Genomic DNA, 19,168 nt, shown 5'->3' with positions numbered 1-19,168 from the left:
ACAGCAGTGTATGAAAAGGATTATACACCATGACTAAGTGGGTTTTATCTCAGAATGCAAAGGTGGTTCAACAATCGAAAATCAATCAATGTAATATATCACATTAATAGAAAAAGAAAAAACGCAATAACATCTGAATTGATGCAGAAAAAAAGCACTTGACAAATTCCAATATCTTTTCATGATAAAAAACAAAAACAAAACCACACTCAACAAAGTAGGAAGAGAAGGGAACTGGATAAAAGGCATCTATGAAAAACTCACAGCTAACATCATACTTAGTGATGAAAGACTGAATGGTTTCCCCCTAAATAACTGGAATAACCTAGAATGTCTGCTCTTGCCAGATAAAAAGCATCTCCATTGGAAAGGAAGAGGTAAAACTACTTCTATTCACAAATGGCATAGTCTTATACATAGAAAACCCAAAAGAACCCACATAAACACTTAGAGCTAACAAATGAGCGCTGCAAAATTACAGAACACAAGATCAACACACCAAAATCAGTTGTATTTCTATACACTAGCAATGAACAATCCAAAAATAAAATTAAAAAGACAATTCCATTTACATTAGCATCAAAAATAAAATATTCAGTAATATATTTAACCAAAAGAGTACGACTTATACACTGAAAACTATAATACATTGTTATAAGAAGTTTTAAAAGACCTAAATAGATATTCCATACTCATGAATGCAATATTTAATAATGTTAAGATAGTAACAATTTCCAAATCAATCTACAGATTCAAAGCAATTCCTATCAAAACCCTCCAAATGGCATTTTTTACAGAAATGAACAAGGTCATCCTAAAATTCATATGCAGTTGCAAGGGAAGCTGAATAGTCAAAACAATGTTGAAAAAGAACAAAATTAGAAGACACACTTCTTATTTCAACTTACTACAAAGCAATAGTTATCAAAATAGTGTGGAACTGGCATAATGAGAGATATTATAAATCAACAGAATACAACCGAGAGTCCAGAAATAAAGCAATACATTTATGGTCAACTGATTTTCAACAAGATGCCAAGTCCATTCAATGGGGGAAGTCTTTTTCAACATAGTCTTTTCAACAAATAATATTGGGATAACTGTATATCCACTTGCAAAACGATACATTTGGACCCCTACCTCACAATATATACCAAAATTAATTAAGATGGATCAAAGACCTAGATGTAAGAGCTAAGCCAATAAAAGTCTCAGAAGAAAACAGGCATAAATTCTTCATTATTTTAGGCAAGGCAATGGTTTCTTAAATATGATACTGAAAGTATAAACAATATTTAAAAATAGATAAAAGATTTCATCAAAATTAAAAACTTTTGTGCATCAAAGGACACTATCAAGAAAGTGAAAAGATAACCTGCAGAATGAAAGAAAATACCTGGAAATCATATATCTGAAAGGGTCTAGTATCCAGAATACATAAAGAATTCTTACAATTCAACAACAAAAAGACAACCCAATTAACAGAGATTTCTTGAAATGTCTATTCTAAAGAAGATATACAAATGGCTAATAAGCACATGAGAAGGTCCTTAACATCGTTAGTCATTAAGGAAATGCAAATCAAAACCACAATAAGATACCACCTCATACCTATTAGGATGGCTATAATAGTAACCTAATAAACAAAACAAAACAAAATGGAAAATAAGTGTTGGGCCAGCCAAGCGGCATGTTGGTTAAGAGTTGGCTTGGGACACCAGCTCTGAGCAGCAGGACACCGGTTCCGATCCCATATGAGGGCCAGTGACACTGCCCTCTACAGCTAAGATGGTGAACAACAGCTCAACCTGGAGTTGGGCTGCCGTGAGTCACCGGCATGATATAGGCTGCAGCCCCTGCTGCAGTGGGCTGCCATAAGCTACTGTGAGCAGCCGGCAGCTGGCATGAGCTGCCAGGAGCCGCCGTCCAGTGGCCGGTGACTGATCTGCCTCACCCGGGAAGAGCACAATGATAATACCAACATGGGCCAGTGAAGCAACATCCTCCACAACTAGCCTGAAGAACAAAAGGACAACTTGTCTGTTTCACTTCCCCAGTTCCCCAGCGCTGTTCCCTCCCCCAATTCCCCAATAAAATATTTAAAAATAAAAAAATAACAAGTGTTGGCTAGGATGTGGAGAAATTATAGGATGGTGAAATGATGCAGCTGCTGTAAAACAGCGGTTCCTTAAAATTTAAACATAGAATTCCACATGACCCAGCATTTCTATTTCTAGGTATAAACCCAAGAGCACTGAAACATGTTCACACAAAAACTTGCACATGAATGTTCATAGCAGCATAACTAAAAACAGCCCAAAAGTGGAAATAACCCAAAAGGTCATCAACTGATGAAGGATAAACACAATGCGATATATCCACACCATGAAATAGCATTCAGCCATAAAAAGGAGTGAAGTACTGACAAATAATACTGTGACATGAATGAACCTTGAAAACATGCCAAGTAAAAGAAGCCAGACACAAAAGGCCACATGTTGTACAATTGCATTTTAATGAAATGCCCAGAGCAGGTAAATTCATAGACTCAGAAAGCCGCTTAGTAGTTGCCAGGGCCCGTGTTGGGGGAACAGAGAGGGGGACTGCTTCCTGGGTACTGGGTTTATTTTCAGGGTGGTGAAAATATTCTGGAGTTAGATAGTGACAGTGGCTGTACAACACTGGGCATGTATAATACTAAAAGCCACTGAATTATATACACACGGTGAATTCTACCTCAATTAAAAAAAAATGACGCAGCTGCATATGCTCATATATTAATATTGGAAGCTCTTCAAGATATAATATTGAGTGAAAAAAGCAAGGCATAGAACTGTGTGTCATATACTCCTCCTTTAAGTGTGGGGGGGGCAGAGTTGAGAAAGAATACTTAAGCATTTTTATCTAACATATCTTTACAAAAATATAGAAGGAATTGTTACCAGTGGATTGTCTCTGGGGAGAGAACTTGAGGGCAAGGGGCAGGTGTGAAGAGAATTCCTTTTCAAAATAAGCCGTCTTGTACAGTTTACATGCCACATCATGTCTATATTACCTTTCCCCCAAACAAATGAACCTTTAAAAAGAGCAAATATTGAAATAAAGGGGTCATTACATAATGAAAACACGCTCATGGGAAGGTTGTTGAGCCACGCTGGGCGGGGGTGGGGGGTCAGAGGGGACGGGACACTGGGAATGAGATCGTACATGTGTTTATCTAACAATGAAAGATGCTGGAACACTTTTTAGGAACAGTTACACATTTCCCAAATATCAGGTTATAAAAAGTGTGACGCTTACATAACAGAAACCGAAAGGCTGTGTGAGTGTGACAACAGGCCGCTGCCCGGCACACAGTCCCCAGGACCCCTGACTCCCAGGGGCAGGAAAGCCTGATCTCCGTCCTCCTTCCACTTCAGACCTCTCCAGTCTGGGGCTGTGGCACTGACTTATGGGTAAGGGAGGTCTCCATACTGAAAGGAGCCTTCAAACGCCTTTTCAATGATTCAAGGAGAGAGAGGGAGACGGTATAAAACACCCATGATTATAGTCCAACAGCCCATCTTCAACTTTCCCTTGACTCTAAAGATCTTCCAGCTGTATTGCTATCCCTAAAAATTAAATGTACTGGTTTAACTGATGGCTCACTAGTCTCCGGCACATTTACAGGGGTCAGACAAAAAGAAGTCCTATCATTCCTCATTACGACCTACAACCTGCAATTACAACCCCAACAAAGTGCTTGTTTTACCCACACTCCCTCAGACTGGCGATGGTCTGCCATTTCTGTCAGATCACCTACCACCAGACCTTCTCCCCTTATCTTTAAATTCATTACAGAAGCATGAGTGATTCTGGCTACAACAGCAGACGGTTCCGAAGCAGCAGGGAGTGACAAACAGTCCTTCCTTCCCCATCTTCTTTATTTCTAGAGTAGAAAAAAATAACAAAACTGGACGCCCTGTGTAGCAGCAGCTTTTGCAGTTTGTGACTTAATTTAAGGAAGTATTCTATGAAAACCTCTGAAAAGAATCTAAATTTAGATTGAAGTCTTTCACCACCACTGCCAGCCTCTTCAGCTGGGGAACCCACACGCACAGCAGCACACTGGCGGTGGGGGTGGGGGAAAGGACAACTTTAAAATACATATAAATGTGTCATCATTGAGGAAAGTAAAGCTTGCACTATTCAGGTCAAAGAAATTTTCTTCTGGCATCACCACCATCTTAATTCTCAATAAAGGTGTAGTGACTACACAAACTTTAAGGGAAAGAAACAGTGAAATCGGGGTGACTGGTTTTCTTTAGAAGATTTCTGCTAAGAGAGCAAGAACTACTCTCCATATACCAGGATGTCTGTAATGATATGATCTGGCATCAAGGAATTGAAACCAACAGGTTGTCTAAAAAGAGTCAGACAGGAAGGAAAAACCATCTACTTACTTACCACTACTATTTCCTCAACACCTCACTCTTCCCAAATGTGTGAATTTAGACCTTGAACTCTGTGATAAGAGTCACAGCAAAAACAAAGGTGTGACTTGAGATTAATGACAATGAACAGGGAGATCATGCGCTTTTCTCTGCATTTTTTTAACCTTGAAGAATAAGGCTGATCCACTGAAAAATTAATCTGACCCAATGTTTCCCAAATAGAAAATATTATAATTTTTAAGGATATTTAACAGCCTATCCCCCTTCATACTCCAACATGGTTCTATTTACAAGTCACATCTATGGACAGGTTTCAGCAGATAACTGTGTAAGAGAGAAAAAGAGAGTGAGATTTTCTCTGTTCTTCCAGACTGGCTTCCTCCTCTTCTCCCCACCCCCAATCAGCTGGGAAACATTCCCAGATTCTTCCCAAGCTTAGTTTGGAAGCAAAGCCCAGCCTTGATAAACACTCAGCCCAGGAAATGCTTTGGATGGTAGACCACTTAGAATACTTCATTTGTCTGTTCCCAAGAGGTCTCCTTTCAAACTCAGTTTGATAGGCGGTTTTGCGGTTTTATATTTTCACTAAAATCTCCTGGAACATTGCTGAGAGATAAAATCATAGCAGTCTGGAAACTATACAAATGGTGGAGGGAAGCACCACACCCAAGGACAAGCTCCTCAAACTTCAGGGGAAAATAATTGTTCAGACAGGCTCCCAACAGAACTTGCTCCTGCAGGAACCAGGGGCGGGGGAGGGGGGCAGAGTCTCACTACCTGGGCCACTGCTGGTCCCTTCACAGTGCCACCTGGGTAGCTGTATGCTGTTAGGACACCATGAAAACAGCAACTGGAGGATGATCTGTTTTTCGTATTTTGAAAATGTTAATGTCCTTGTCCCCGCACTACTGAGAACACTTGACTCAATCACACTGATATCAACCATGCTTTTTTCCTTTTTAACATAATCATAATTTCACATCATTTCTCTTGTGTCCTTTGGACAGTTACTGGTGTTGTATTTGGGTACTGTTCAAAATGTCTCCAAGACCCAACAATATTCTACTAGCAAATTCTCTCCTAAACTTGGTTCATAAGTTCAAAGGACCACAAAATGCTCTATCTCAAAGTGATGACCAGCTTCGTGACACTAAATAGAATATAAAGTTCTTTCTCAGAGAGAGTGGTGACAAGGCCTGAAGACCAAACCAAATAGAAAAATAGCAGGGCATTAGCCTAAACCAAGAATTTTCAAACTTTTGCAAGTCACCAAAATTGTATTTATTTTTTCAGTGGAACCGTAATTCAGAGTAACACTTCAGTAATATGTATGCAATAAATAATAATAAGGCACAGTTTATTCCAATTTTTAGTAAATAATCAATAGGTGTAGGTGAAGTAGTAAATAGCAATAAAAAATAAATATGTTGATAAGAAATGGTGGAAATTTGAGAACAAATATCCTCTTTCCTTTTTATATTTTTACTCATCTGTGTCACAATAATGCCAGTACCACTTTCCCCTCCCCCTTGTTCATGTAACAAACCTTGACGTGATCACTTTCTGGGGTGCTTGACTGAACATGGGAGCTTCTAACTGAATGACGTTTAATGAAGAATTTAATTTGGACGCAAAAAAAGAAAAGAACTATGACAGATTTAGAAACAACGTTTACACCAACTTATAAATAAGAAACAAAGTAACTTCACAAAGCAGTTAAACTTCAGTCCACCTGCCAGGTACTCAGTGAAGCCTTATGCAAGCTAGCCCTTGCCAGCTCCTGGCCAACATCTGGGTGCCAAGTACACCTGTTCCTTGCAACAACCTTATGAGGTAGGTATTGTCTGAGGCTTAAAGAGAAATGTGTGATTCGCCCAAGGCCACTGGTATGTGGTGGAACTGGGTCTGCTGACTCCACTGCACTCAACTGTCTCCAAAATGGGGACAAGAATATCTCTACCTCTTAAGTTGACTGACAGGAGGAAATAATGGTAACTCCTAAGAGCTGCTTAGCATAGTGCCTGCCTGGCAAGTAGTAAAAGCTTCAATAATTGACAAATATCGTTATTATTATTGCCTAAAGTCACCCAGTTCCTGAGCATCCAAGCTGTAATTGAAGCCCAGGTAAATTGTACTCCAAAACCCATACTCTAACCCTAGCATTCACCTGATAATTCTACAGTATAGTTTGCATACCTAACCCAGTTTCCACTAAAAAAGGCCAAAGGATAAAAGGGGCATTCCAAAGAATTACACCCCAACACTGAAGCTCTAAAGTTAGCACTTGTCAGACTCTCATTCTAGAATAGTTTTGGAGAGACTCCAAGCTTTGGGCGTGAAGGTTGCACAGCCCCAGCGTAAGTAATCCAGGGCAGAGGTAAACAGGGCAGTATCTTCCATTGGCTCTGCCTCCCCAGCCCGAGCAATTCCCTTCTTTGCATTTTATGTCTGCCCAGTCTGCCCACAAACATATTTAAGCAGGTAGTACCTGAATGTAAACGAAAGGAGGCCCAGTGTCAAAAAGAAAAGAAAGAAAATCACTGCACAAACACCAACTTACCATCAAGACTGGAGGAGCAGCAGTTTGGCTCCAACTATTGGGCTGTCAGAAAAGTCATGTCGTATTTTTTCTGTTTTTTTGGTTGCAAAAATGCGTCATGACTTTTCCGATAACCCAACAGAATTTCTAAGGAGGTTTCAGGCATGTTGCAATCAACCAGCAAGACACAAAAGTGAGTACATGAAGGAAGGACTAACCCAACTTCCCCCAAATGCCCTATGCGTTTTATCAGCATGTCCAACATCACTTGTAACACTTAACTTGCTTTACAGATGTGTATCTACTCGAGTTGGAATGGTTTTTTTCAAGAGTCAAACAGGGAATCTGATGTTAACTTTGTTTTTTTTTTTTTAAAGATTTTTATTGGGGAATTGGGGGGATGGGAACAGACAAGTTGCTGTCGTTTTGTTCTTCATCAGTCGCAGGCTTCTGGACGGCCGCTCACTGCGGCTGCTGGCCGCTCACGCTGGCTGCTGGCTACACACGGTAGTCCATGGCAACCCACTNGCTGCTGGCTACACACGGTAGTCCATGGCAACCCACTGCCACAGGGGCTGCAGCCTATGCCGTCGCTGGCGACTCATGGCAGCCCAGCTCCAGGTTGAGCTGTTGTTCAGCATCTTAGCTATAGAGGGCAGTGTCACTGGCCCTTATATGTGGGATCCGAACCGGGGCCCTCTGGCGTCCCAAGCCAGTTCTTAACCATCGAGCCACTCCGCTGGCCCTGATGTTAACTTTGTAACAATGCATAGACTCCGTAAACAATAAATATTTCCTTCCTCTCATCTCTATTCCCTTCACCTGACACATAGTAGCTATTCAATAAAGATTTGTTAAAAGAAACTTTGTAAACCATTTAGTCTAAACTTGGCCCCAATAAAGGATTCCTTGTAAAGCACCCTAGAAAGACTACCATCCAGTATTTGCATAAGCACAGTAGCAACACTTACTACTTTGTGAAGGGGCCTCATTTATTCCCTCACTAGATGATTCTGTTCCCAAGTTCCTTTCCAAGAAGCAGCAGCAGTAGACATCACAACTAACTTCTCTAAGCACTGACCCTGCGCACACTTCCCAGCACTTTTCACAGCTAGAAAGGGGCAAAGCCAGCACGGGAACCCTGGCCTCCAGTGCCCAGGCTAAAAGCCACTACGCTACTCCATTCATGGGCTCCTGTGCTGCCTGCTGAGTACAAAAGAGCCCCTTCTACACAGCAGGCCTCCCAAAATGAGAATTTTCATCTCATTTTCCCATCGAGTCTCCCTCACACTTCACCACTCCCCCCAGACAGGGCCCTCGGCCTGCCGCTGAAGCTGTGCTCTTCACTCCCTCTCCTTGTCGGGCATCTCTTACTTTGCCCTTCACAAGGCCACACCCGGCTCCACTCTGTCTTTATGTTATGTTATTACCACACCGGCCCTCTCCCCACCGAGATCTTTCCAGAGCCACTTCAAATTTGGCCTCCCTAGAAGCTAGACTTTTCTGGACCGCAGGGAGCTCCCTTTTCAATCTGGCACTTTTCTTATTGTGCTTAACTGTTTCTAGTGCAGGGGTGGGCAAACTTTTGAGACAGAAGAGCCGCAGGGGTCAGTAAACTGCGGCTTGTGAGCCATAGGCTCTGAAGTAAAATTGAAAATGAAAATCAAATTATCATAGTTTCATTTATAAAATTTTTAAAGGATATTATTCACATAATGGTGATTTCATTTATTTTATAGATCTCGCAAAACTTCGAGGGACAGGATTGGCTCTTCCAGGGGTCGGCAAACTTTTGAGATGGAATGTACTCAAAGAGCCGCAGGTGGCTCGCGAGCCACAGTTTGCCGACCCCTGTTCTAGTGAATGTTTCACTTACTTTGCACTGTTAAGTTTCGGTAGAGATGACTATATTTTTCAATTCTCCTCTCAGCCTTAAATATCCTGCTCAATTCTGGGTGAAGCTAGTTAAATGGCTTTGGTGCTTATCCCCCTTTAGAAACAATCTGATTAGAAAATTAATATCAAATTGGAATGCAAAAATTATGAACTATAAAAAAAATCAAGCCTCATCTCATTAGAATAAAATACTTCTTTTTCCTTTATATTTTTCAATGGTACATAATCCTTAAAAAAACTATAGAGCTATGCTACATTTGTATAGTAACATATTGGGGGTAAAATCTATTTCTCTAGTATTTGTTTATTTAAAATGATTATTCTCTAACTAGATGCCCTTTTTTTTTCTTTTTTTTATAAAGATTTTTTATTGGGGAATTGGGGGATGGGAACAGCGCTGGGGAATTGGGGAAAGGGGAACAGACAAGTTGTTGTCCTTTTGTTCTTCAGTCTAGTTGTGGACGTTGCTTCACTGGCCCAAGTTGGCACCATCATTGCGCTCTTCCCGGGCGAGGCAGATCAGTTGCCGGCTTCTGGACGGCCCCTCATGCTGGCTGCTGGCTACACACGGTAGCCCATGGCAACCCACTGCAGCAGGGGCTGCAGCCTACACCGTTGCCGGTGACTCACGGCAGCCCAGCTCCAGGTTGAGCTGTTGTTCAGCATCTTAGCTGTAGAGGGCAGTGTCACTGTCCCTCATACATGGGATCTGAACCGGGGCTCTCTGGTGTCCCAAGCCAGCTCTTAACCAACGCGCCACTCGGCCGGCCCGAGATACCCTTTTGTTTTTTAACAAACTATCAAATCATTTGATATCAATCAGGAGAGGCTGATACGATGTAACAAGAAATTAACGCATCACAAATGTATTCTTTGCTGTCACTACATTTCCAATATAGGTTGGGTCTGGTGGTGCAGACCAGGGCAGAAGGGGACCCTCTGCTCCACATAATCATTCAGGGACTCAGGCTGATAGAGGCTCCACAGTTAAGGGTGCTCCGGGCTCTTACTGCTTCAGCCCCAGAGTGGGACAGATCACTTCCTCCCACAGTTCACTAGCCAGAGCCAATCATGTGGTCCCAGCTAACTGAGGGCAGCTGGGAAATGTTGGTGAGCACACAGACAGTATGGAGCAGCAGTGATATCTCTGCCACAGAGGCAGCTCTGGAGGTAGAAAAATGGAGCAAACCCTTATTATGTAACAAAAGCAAGGTGCACAACAATGCACATATTATGCTGTTATCTGTGCTAAAGAGAAAGGGAGGAAGGGGACAGAAAACCTCTGGAAGAATACAGGAGAAACTATTGGGTTGTCAGAAAAGTCATGACACATTTTTTAAATGAAAAACAGAAAAAATATGTCATGACTTTTCCAACAACCCAATAGTACAACTGTGGCAATAATAGCTACCTCTCTGGAGCCATCCAACAAGGACAGCGAGGAAGGAGGACTTATTTTTAATGGGTACCCTTTTATATCATATGCATGCATTATCCATTTAAAAAATCCAAAATACTTTTCTTAGACTGTGATGTATACACTTCAAATCAATGAGTTGCCTTGTTTTTTTTCTGAAAAAAGTCCAGTTTATTCTAATAAAAGAAACACCCAATCCTTGACTCATCGGTCTGAAATGAAACACCTGGAGGAACTCGGACATAATCCTATCCTTCTGGAAAGCCTTGCTGAGAAGTCTTGGACTGGCTCCTGTCTGTTCTAAATATAAACATCACTACTACGCAGGTGATGAGAAAAGTACTTACATTGATAAAATGTCTCCTTTTGGAAATTATTTTCCCGTTATTTCAATTTAAGTACCATTTTCTGAAGGAAAACTCCTTTTCTAAAAGTATATTTTTTGTACTGTTAAGCTGAACCCTATACAAAACAAAATAGAGCAAACAAGCCCTCCTGGAGTTTCCAAAAAGAAAACACTGCTGTTTCAGAATACATTAAAATATGGAATGCACTGAGATAGTCTTTCCTAAAATCGTAATCAACACCCTCAAATACTATGCTTCACGTGCCAGATGTGCCAGAGGACAGGCTCTGGGCTTCTGACAAGATAACCCAACAGCACATCTGCTCCACTCATGTGGTTATCTTAAACAAAAGTAGAATCCTGCTGACATCCTGCTTATGAAGTAAGCCATAAATAATGCAGTAAGTAAACAGGTCAAGTCTCTAAAAAGATTTCCATAATCCATTAAAAAACAAGCCCCCACCAAAAAAGCACGCAGGCTCATACTACCCCATTCATAACATTCTAAATACCAGGCTCCAAGAGAAATAGCCCTCTAGCAAGGTTATGTGATATCCTCACTAAGGGTTTTACTTCTAAATTTATGCTAAGCATATGACATAGCAACTTTTTACTACACCAAGTTGGTACATAAATAGCCTGTGACTATGTCTCAAGCTCTACAATATACTGTCCACATTTAGATTTTAATGGAAAATGAACTACCATTCATTGCTTTCAAATGTCAGGATTATGTTTTCTACACTGAATGTGTTTGGGTGTACCAAAGGTGTTTTCCTCGCCAGGCTTTCTGCCAACAACTTGGGCAATTGTAAAAGGGTACAGCCCTATCATTTAACCTGCCTTTAGCTTCCAAATAGGCTTATTCAACCAATATTAATGCTTTCCAACAATGTATCTCAAATGTCTTCTAAATTGCTGAGGTAAAGCAAATAGCCAAAGTTGCCGAGCTTGTCATGGGTTCTGTATAATCCATTATTAAACCTATACAATGAATCAATATTACATTGCCAATATTGCAACACATGAGACCAAATCCAATGTTAAGTTTCGGACAAAAACGAAAATGAAAAAAACTTTAGATCACTCTGTGTTGTATTTAAACTGAAGACAGATGGCATTAATTTGTGGATATGCAAACAATGTCCAGGGCTTTCAAGTCAGAGACAGCCATAATTCCATATATCACTGATTTTAAGACACACTTTTCCATATTTTAACATCTCTGAAATCTTCAAATGAATCCTATGTTATGCTGTAATTACTGGTGTTTCTTTAGTGGCACATAAAACAATGATGTCACTTTCAATCAAAGTCAACCTAGGTTCACTGAAATATGACAGATATATTAATTCAAAGCCTTTATTATAGGGAAGGGGTGGTAATCTATCTAATAAAAAATTATACTCTTGCATAAAAACCAATTTTTTTTCTCTTTCTATACAACCTGAATTAAATTTACAATTAACATGTACTTTTCTTTCTTAAAATACCCTATTATTTCTAGAGAAATGACGTAACAATGTATTCCTACAATCTGAATTTTTGTTTAAATCTTAGTACTGAAATAATTCCAAATAAAACAACACTATACAACAGTCCAGAAACATTCTAAAATACATGATGATTAAATTTGTTGGGGTGAGTTCACATATAAGGCTACCTACCATTCCTAACTCTTGGCAAAAATGTTTGGTGCTTTTACAAAAATACATCTTTTGCTCCATATTTCTACAAAGAAGGCATACTTCTTTTTCAGAAGCTCATTAAATGGTAGCTTTACCATCCTTACTCTCTGCATACACAAAGCTAGCATTATACATTTTTTAAAAAATGGTATTGTCTAATTATTTGTTAGTTGCATTCCTACTATCCATGTTCCTGTTTCCTCAAAGGTCCCAGTCCTATATGTCAGGTGGGACTAACACCATTACTAGATTCCAAGATGGATTTTAAATGTCCAACCAGCACATCCTACCATCCTGGCCACAGTGGTTGGTTCAGAGATGCACATGAGACCGAAATTAAGCCAAACAAGAAGATTCCAGGGACGAGCTGTTTGGGAAGCCAACTTTTAACGTTTCTACTGGTTAAAAGCTAGAAGCAAAAAGCCACAAGACCTGCTGGTAGAGCTCTTTTGTACACAAAAGAAAGAGCCAAGAATGGCTCTGAGGTCACAACACTGAGAAATGGAGAGAAACCAGGTTCTTGTCATGCTGTTGGAATTACTTTTGGATTGTCAGTTAATTTATTAAATAAAATTCTTTTTATTGAAGCAATTTAAGCTAGGTTTTCTGCTAATTACATCTGAAACATCCTGGTTTTTTATTTAAAAAACTAATAATAAATGTGGCACTGTAAACACAACATAAAAGTAAAAAACTGAAATTGGCTGAAGAATTTTAATGAACAGCCCACCCTACTGACCTAATCTGAGCGTTTAGCTATCTTTATTATCTAAGAAAGAGACAATCAGATTGTGGCCTGATGTGCCCACCAAGACTATGAGGAGTACTAAGGGACTTGGTAGGAAAGATTCCAGGTAAGGAAGTGTTCTGACTACTTCTCACAGCATTACTAAGGACCTATAAGGAGATAAGTGAAAAGGGAAAGAGAATATGCCTTTGCTGAAAGAGGCCCTTTCTGCTACAAACTGCAATCCAAGAGATTTAAAGACAGAGAACAGTCTAAAGACAAGGAGGGCGGTGGTAGACTGGACAGGAGATACGATTCTGGGGTGGGGTGGACAAAAGAATCTTGACCACCCAGGCATCTCAAGACCACATCCCCTTGTTAGGTAATCTCAACCTGAAAACGGAAGTCATTCAAGATGCAACTCAACTGCAAAGCATCCCAAGTGAGGGGCAAGTGAATGATGTCCCTCTATCCCAACCAGTTATTTCCAATGGCCCTAAGGGAGAGGCCAAGGGGACGGTCAGAAAACCAAAGGCAACAAAAAGGGGCTAAATTCTAGACTTGAGAACATTTCAGGCTTTGGTTCAAGCCCCTGGAATTGCCCAGAAGCTAAGGAGAAAGCAGACTCGGTGTTTTGGTGTGGTGCGGTCAAAGAAACCCCAAGCCTGGCTGACAACGACCTGTGACTGCCCAGTCCCCAGGCCTCCTAACACATAATGTGGCCAAAAAGCAGTGGCCTACTAAAACCACACGGCCTCCGGGAAGGGCGTCCTCCCATAGAACAAGGGCTAGAGTGACATAGGAGGCCAGAGGGGCAGATGGGGCGGAGTCAGAGGGAGCTTGATTTTACTCTGAGTAGGACGCCACTAGAGGACCTTAAGGAAGAGAATGACATGATCTGACTTATGCTTTGAAAAGGTTTTGAGATGGCGAACAGATTAGTGATGGCCAGAGGTCCCAGGAACAGGGGTGAGGGGGTGGCTGTGGCTATAAAGGAATAGCACAAAGGAGCTTTCTGGTGTCAGTCAGTACAGTTGTTGATTGTGCTGGTGGTTATACAAATCTACACGTGAGAAAACAGCACAGAACTACACACAAACACACACACACACACACACACACACGAGTGTACATGTGACTGGTGAAATCTGAATAAGCCCTGTGGATTGTACAATGTCGATTGTCAATCTCCTGGTTTTGATGTTACACCACACTTATGCAGGATGATAAAAACGGGGGGAGGCTGAGTGAAGGGCACAAGGACCTTCCTGTCCCCATCTTTGCAATTTCCTGTGAATCTTAATATTATTTCAAAATTAAAATTAAAAATATATTGCATATTTGAAAGTTGCCGAGAGTACATCTTAAAACTTCTCATCACGAGAAAAAAAATTTTTTTTAATATGTAAGGTGATAGTGCTAACTAGATTTATTGTGGTGAACATTTCACACACACAAAAAAAGTACACAAATATCCAATTACTATGTTGTACACCTGAAACTAATGTTGTATATCAACTATACCTCACTTTTAAAATAAACTTTAAAAACTGAAAGCATGAATAAATCATACTTAAACAAATTGTAAGATAATGCTCATAATAGTTGACCCATAAAATACAGGCTACTTTATTTGGGGCTTTAGGGAGAAGAAATGTGTTTATAATAATAAAAGACTAAACAGATAAAACTCACATGGTGAGTGTGTGAAAAGTATGCATCTATTTCTCTTTGGACCAAATATATTAAATTTAGGTTTATAATATAGTAGTCTACATAATTCTCTCTGTTCATATTATTATTATTTTAATTTTTATTGGGTAACAGTGTGTTTTTTTCCAGGACCCATTAGCTCCAAGTCAAGTCGTGGTCCTTCAATCTAGTTGCGGAGGGTGCAGCCCACCATCCCATGCGGGAGTCGAACCAGCAACCTTGTTAAGAGCATGTGCTCTAACCAACTGAGCCACCCAGCCCGCCCTCTGTTAATATTATTTTAACACGGTGCTAGTTATTTGAAAAGAAAACAAGTTTGAATCTACACAAGCGATTTCAGGAAGGAAACTTGGTATGTAGACAAAATATTATTTAAGTAGTCAATTAGAAAGTACTCACAGAAACAAGTTTTTAAGGTTTTGACTTAAATTCTCTTTTTACCTTTTTTATATTACATCCAAATATAGACCTAGATTTTTTTCTGTATAAACACATTTGCTAGCAGCTAGCATGGGCGCCAAAAATCTTGAATTTTAACAAGCCCCTGGGTTGATTCTGACTCACACTACGGTAAATCATTCATTCTCAAAAAGATATTACTGCCTAGAAGGGTGGTGAAAATTGTCTCTTGGAAGAGGAAAAAATCTTGGGTATTTAAATGCTTATACCAAAGCTATATCCTACCTAAAATAAAAAATAAAAATAAAAGATGTCTATGGCTACCATTTAACGGTATGGATTGGAAATGAGTCAAAGTCAAAGCAGAACCACAAAGTGACACCATGCCATACCCACCGAAAGGGTTAAAACGAAAAAGAAAACGCCAAGGTTGGCAAAGATACGGAGCAACTGGAACTCTCATACACTGCTGTATAACCACTTTGGAAAAGTGTTTGGCACTTTTGTTTAAGGTGAACATCTGCCCACTCTGTGACCCAGCACTTCCATTCCTAAGTATATACCTAACAGACATGCGCACATATTCTCACCAAAAGACACACGCATGAATGTTCATAGCAGCACTGTTCATCATAACAGCCCAAACTAGAAACTACCCAGTTGTCCATCATCTGGTAAAGGGATAAATTACGGCACACTCACATAATAGAATGCTACTCTGATATACAACCAACACACAACAATATCAGTGAATCTCACAAATACAATGTTGAGCAAAAGGAGCCAGTCATGAAAGAATGCATGCTGTATGATTCCATTAATATGAAATTCAAAACAGGCTGTTAGAAGTCAGGACAATGATTATCTTTGGTAGGGGGCCGGGGGGGGGGGTGTGTGTGTGGATAAACTGGGAAGGGAGCTTGTGGGGATTCCAGGTACTAGTAATATCTTATTCCGTGACCTAGACCAGGGTTTCTCCAGTGCTACTGACATTCTGGACTGGATACTTCTTTGTTGTGGGGTCTGTTCTGTGTATTGCAGGTTTAGCAGCATCCCTGGCATCTACCCACTAGATGCCATCAGCATCCACAAAGTTTTAACAGTCAACAATGGCTCCAGACATTGCCAAATGAATGTCCCTCGGGAGGCAGAAGTGCCCCAAGTTGAGAACCACTGATCAAATATATAGTTACACAGGTATGTTCAGTTGATAAAATATCACCAAAATGTATGTATGTGATATTTCAATAAAAGAAAGCAGGGAAACCATTTAGGAGATGACTACTGCAGGCATCCACGTGACAGGTGACAATGCCTAGGACGAGGGTGGCAACAGTAGAGATGGAGAGAAGTAAACAGATTCAGGATGTGGGATATGAGGGAAAAGTTGACAACTAGACGAAGAGAGAGAAGAGAGAATCCAGGGGGACACCAAGGTTTTTTGTCTGAGCAACTGACTGTTGATGATGTCACTAAGATGGGGCAAACTGGGGTCAGAGCATCTTGGGGAATGATTATGGGGTAGGGGTGGGGTGATAAAATCATGAGTTATCCAGAGGCAACCAGTGTGCTGTGCTCCTGTACAAGACAGTGTAGCACGGGCTCTGAACTGTAACGACTACTGTGTATTTCCCATTCTCAACTCAAGTAGTAGTCTTCAATTTGGTTTCCTGATCTCTCCCCACTGTTGTACACAATTAAACATATCACTGGCCACCCCTAACTCATCAGACCACGAGAAGCTCCACGTTACCCTGACAAAGACATCTGGCCATCCTCACCACTGCTCCTGGAGCTGAAGCCTGAGGCTGTGGGCACAGAAGCTGAGTGAGGAGGGGCACCAGCATGGAGAAAGGGCAATGTTAGCAAGTCACTTTCCATCTTTACTTCAGAATGAGCCCAAACAGGGACTTTCATAATTCATCTTTAGTAACATCTTTGAAATAGAGAAATAACTAATATTGAAGCAGGCTGGTCTGGGTTGCAAGTAGCGTTTACGTTAACAAGGGCAAGAAGCATTAATTTGAGCAAGAGATGATCACAGCTTGAAGTAGAATGGAGGCAATGGCCACGAAGAGAAGACACAGTCCAGATAAAGTGTGGTGGCCCAAATGAGAGGACTTGGGGATAAATGAGATACGAAGAATGGCAATGAGTCTTCATTTTTGGTTTGCACAACTCGGTAGATGTAATGAAGTAGGGAAGACTGAGAAAAGGAAGAATTTGGGGGAGGAAGAATCTAGAAGATTGTCTTGGACATGTTAGGGTGTCTACTAGGCATGTTTAGGGGAGAACAGGAACATCACGTTTCCAATCCTGCATAATTATGGAGGGAAAAGAGGGCTACCTTATCCCCCAAAAAGCTTGTCTAATATTGTGAATGTGAATTATCCTCACTAAAGCCTAAGAAGAGTTACATCGATGTCCCATGAGTAAATGTGAGCCTTCTCCTGCACATGGTTATTGATTTTTGTAAAGCAGGAGAATTTATTAGAGTTGGATTATGTGTGATTCTGAGTATTTTTAATCTGCACATGAAATGGTTATCCATTTAGAAAACTATCCTTTTCTCTCCTGTAAAGCGTGTTTTAAATAATAAAATTGCATGCTAGCATGCTGTTTTTCTTTTTTAACCCAGAAATAAAAACACATGAGGAGGAAAAAAAAAAACCCAAACCTTTTTGAGCTTGGCTTGACATCTTGGCTCAAGTAAGGAAGTGTGTAAGAGAACTCTGGAAACTGTGAAACAATCTAAGGTAAATATAAGGTGTTAATAATACTGACGTGTAAACAGGCATCAAGCAATTCTCAAATCTGTAATTTGTAGGTAATATATGTAGAAATATAATCCAGTAAAATTTAGGATTTTTATCCCAATCACCTAAGAGGAAAAAAAGGCAATAAATTCCCAGTGGTTACAACTTTTTCTACTTTTATAGAAAAAGCAAGAGATAACCCCAAATGACATTCCAAATAAATGATATAAACCAGCGTTACTATTCAGAATCAAGACTCCGGTCTTTCAAAGGACTCACCATAGAAAGTAAGTCTAAACAGGACCAGATTTCTGAATCTGGAAAGTATTGTTTGAGCTTACTTTAATATCATGCTGGAACCATTTTTTTATTTTTGGAGGGGGGTGTATCTCAGTATCAGAATAAACATTCTCTAGAAAAATAAGTTTGTTCAGATCTATAGAGTATGTACAGTATTTTACTCCTCCTGAAGGAAATACACATAAACATGGGTATATGCCCTTAAATACTATTTTAGCTCTTTGAAATACATTTGGCAGAATTATTTTGAATTTTCAGAACACCTACTTTTGAAAACAATTACTACTGGCAATTAATGTACTAGTTGCTCTAAGAAACTCTTAAGAGCTGTAGATTCTTTTTTAAAACATTTTTAATTGTTGAGAAGAAATCTATGCTCAAGAAGGGGAGGGAAAGGAGGAGATTAAACAATACAAAAGGAATACAGTGAAAAGAAGTTTCTCTCCCATGGACCCTTCAGCCCCAATTCTCCTCCCCAGAGGAAATCATAATCAAGATTTTCAACAGTATCCTCACAGTGATATTCTATACAAATACACGTATAAATTTTCCCTTTTATTTTTGTTTTGTTTTATTATTCAAGTAGTATGTAAAATATGAACTCTTGTGAATCATGCTTTTTTTCTCCCACTCAATAGTATATCTTGGAAAATGTTCCATATCAGAATATAAAGTACTATCTAATTCTTTTAAACAGCTACACATCCCTGGGCATATACCGTAATTTATTTAACCAGTTCTCTCTTAATGCACATTTAGGTTGTACTCAGGCTTTTACAATTTCTAACAATGCTGCAATAATTTTGCACCTAAGACTTTACATAAATGTGTGAATACATTTGTAAGAAAAATTCCTAGGGGGCCAGCTGAGTGGCGCGATGGTTAAGAACTGGCTTGGGATGCCAGAGGGCCCCAGTTCGGATCCCACATATGAGGGCCAGTGACACTGCCCTC

The 19,168-nt window shown here is 40.1% G+C and overlaps 1 protein-coding gene across 4 annotated transcripts in view; it reads right to left on the bottom strand.

Annotated features, from left to right (window-relative positions):
* Positions 1-19,168, bottom strand: part of SMURF1 (SMAD specific E3 ubiquitin protein ligase 1) — a 108,842-nt gene that overhangs the window by 82,418 nt on the left and 7,256 nt on the right. The gene's annotated exons all lie outside the window — the stretch shown is intronic.

The sequence above is a fragment of the Hipposideros armiger genome, unplaced genomic scaffold (assembly GCF_001890085.2).
Source record: "Hipposideros armiger isolate ML-2016 unplaced genomic scaffold, ASM189008v1 scaffold_242, whole genome shotgun sequence".
Classification (NCBI taxonomy): domain Eukaryota; kingdom Metazoa; phylum Chordata; class Mammalia; order Chiroptera; family Hipposideridae; genus Hipposideros; species Hipposideros armiger.
Note: the sequence above shows the minus strand (reverse complement) of the source record. Positions and strands in the feature narration are given on the sequence as shown.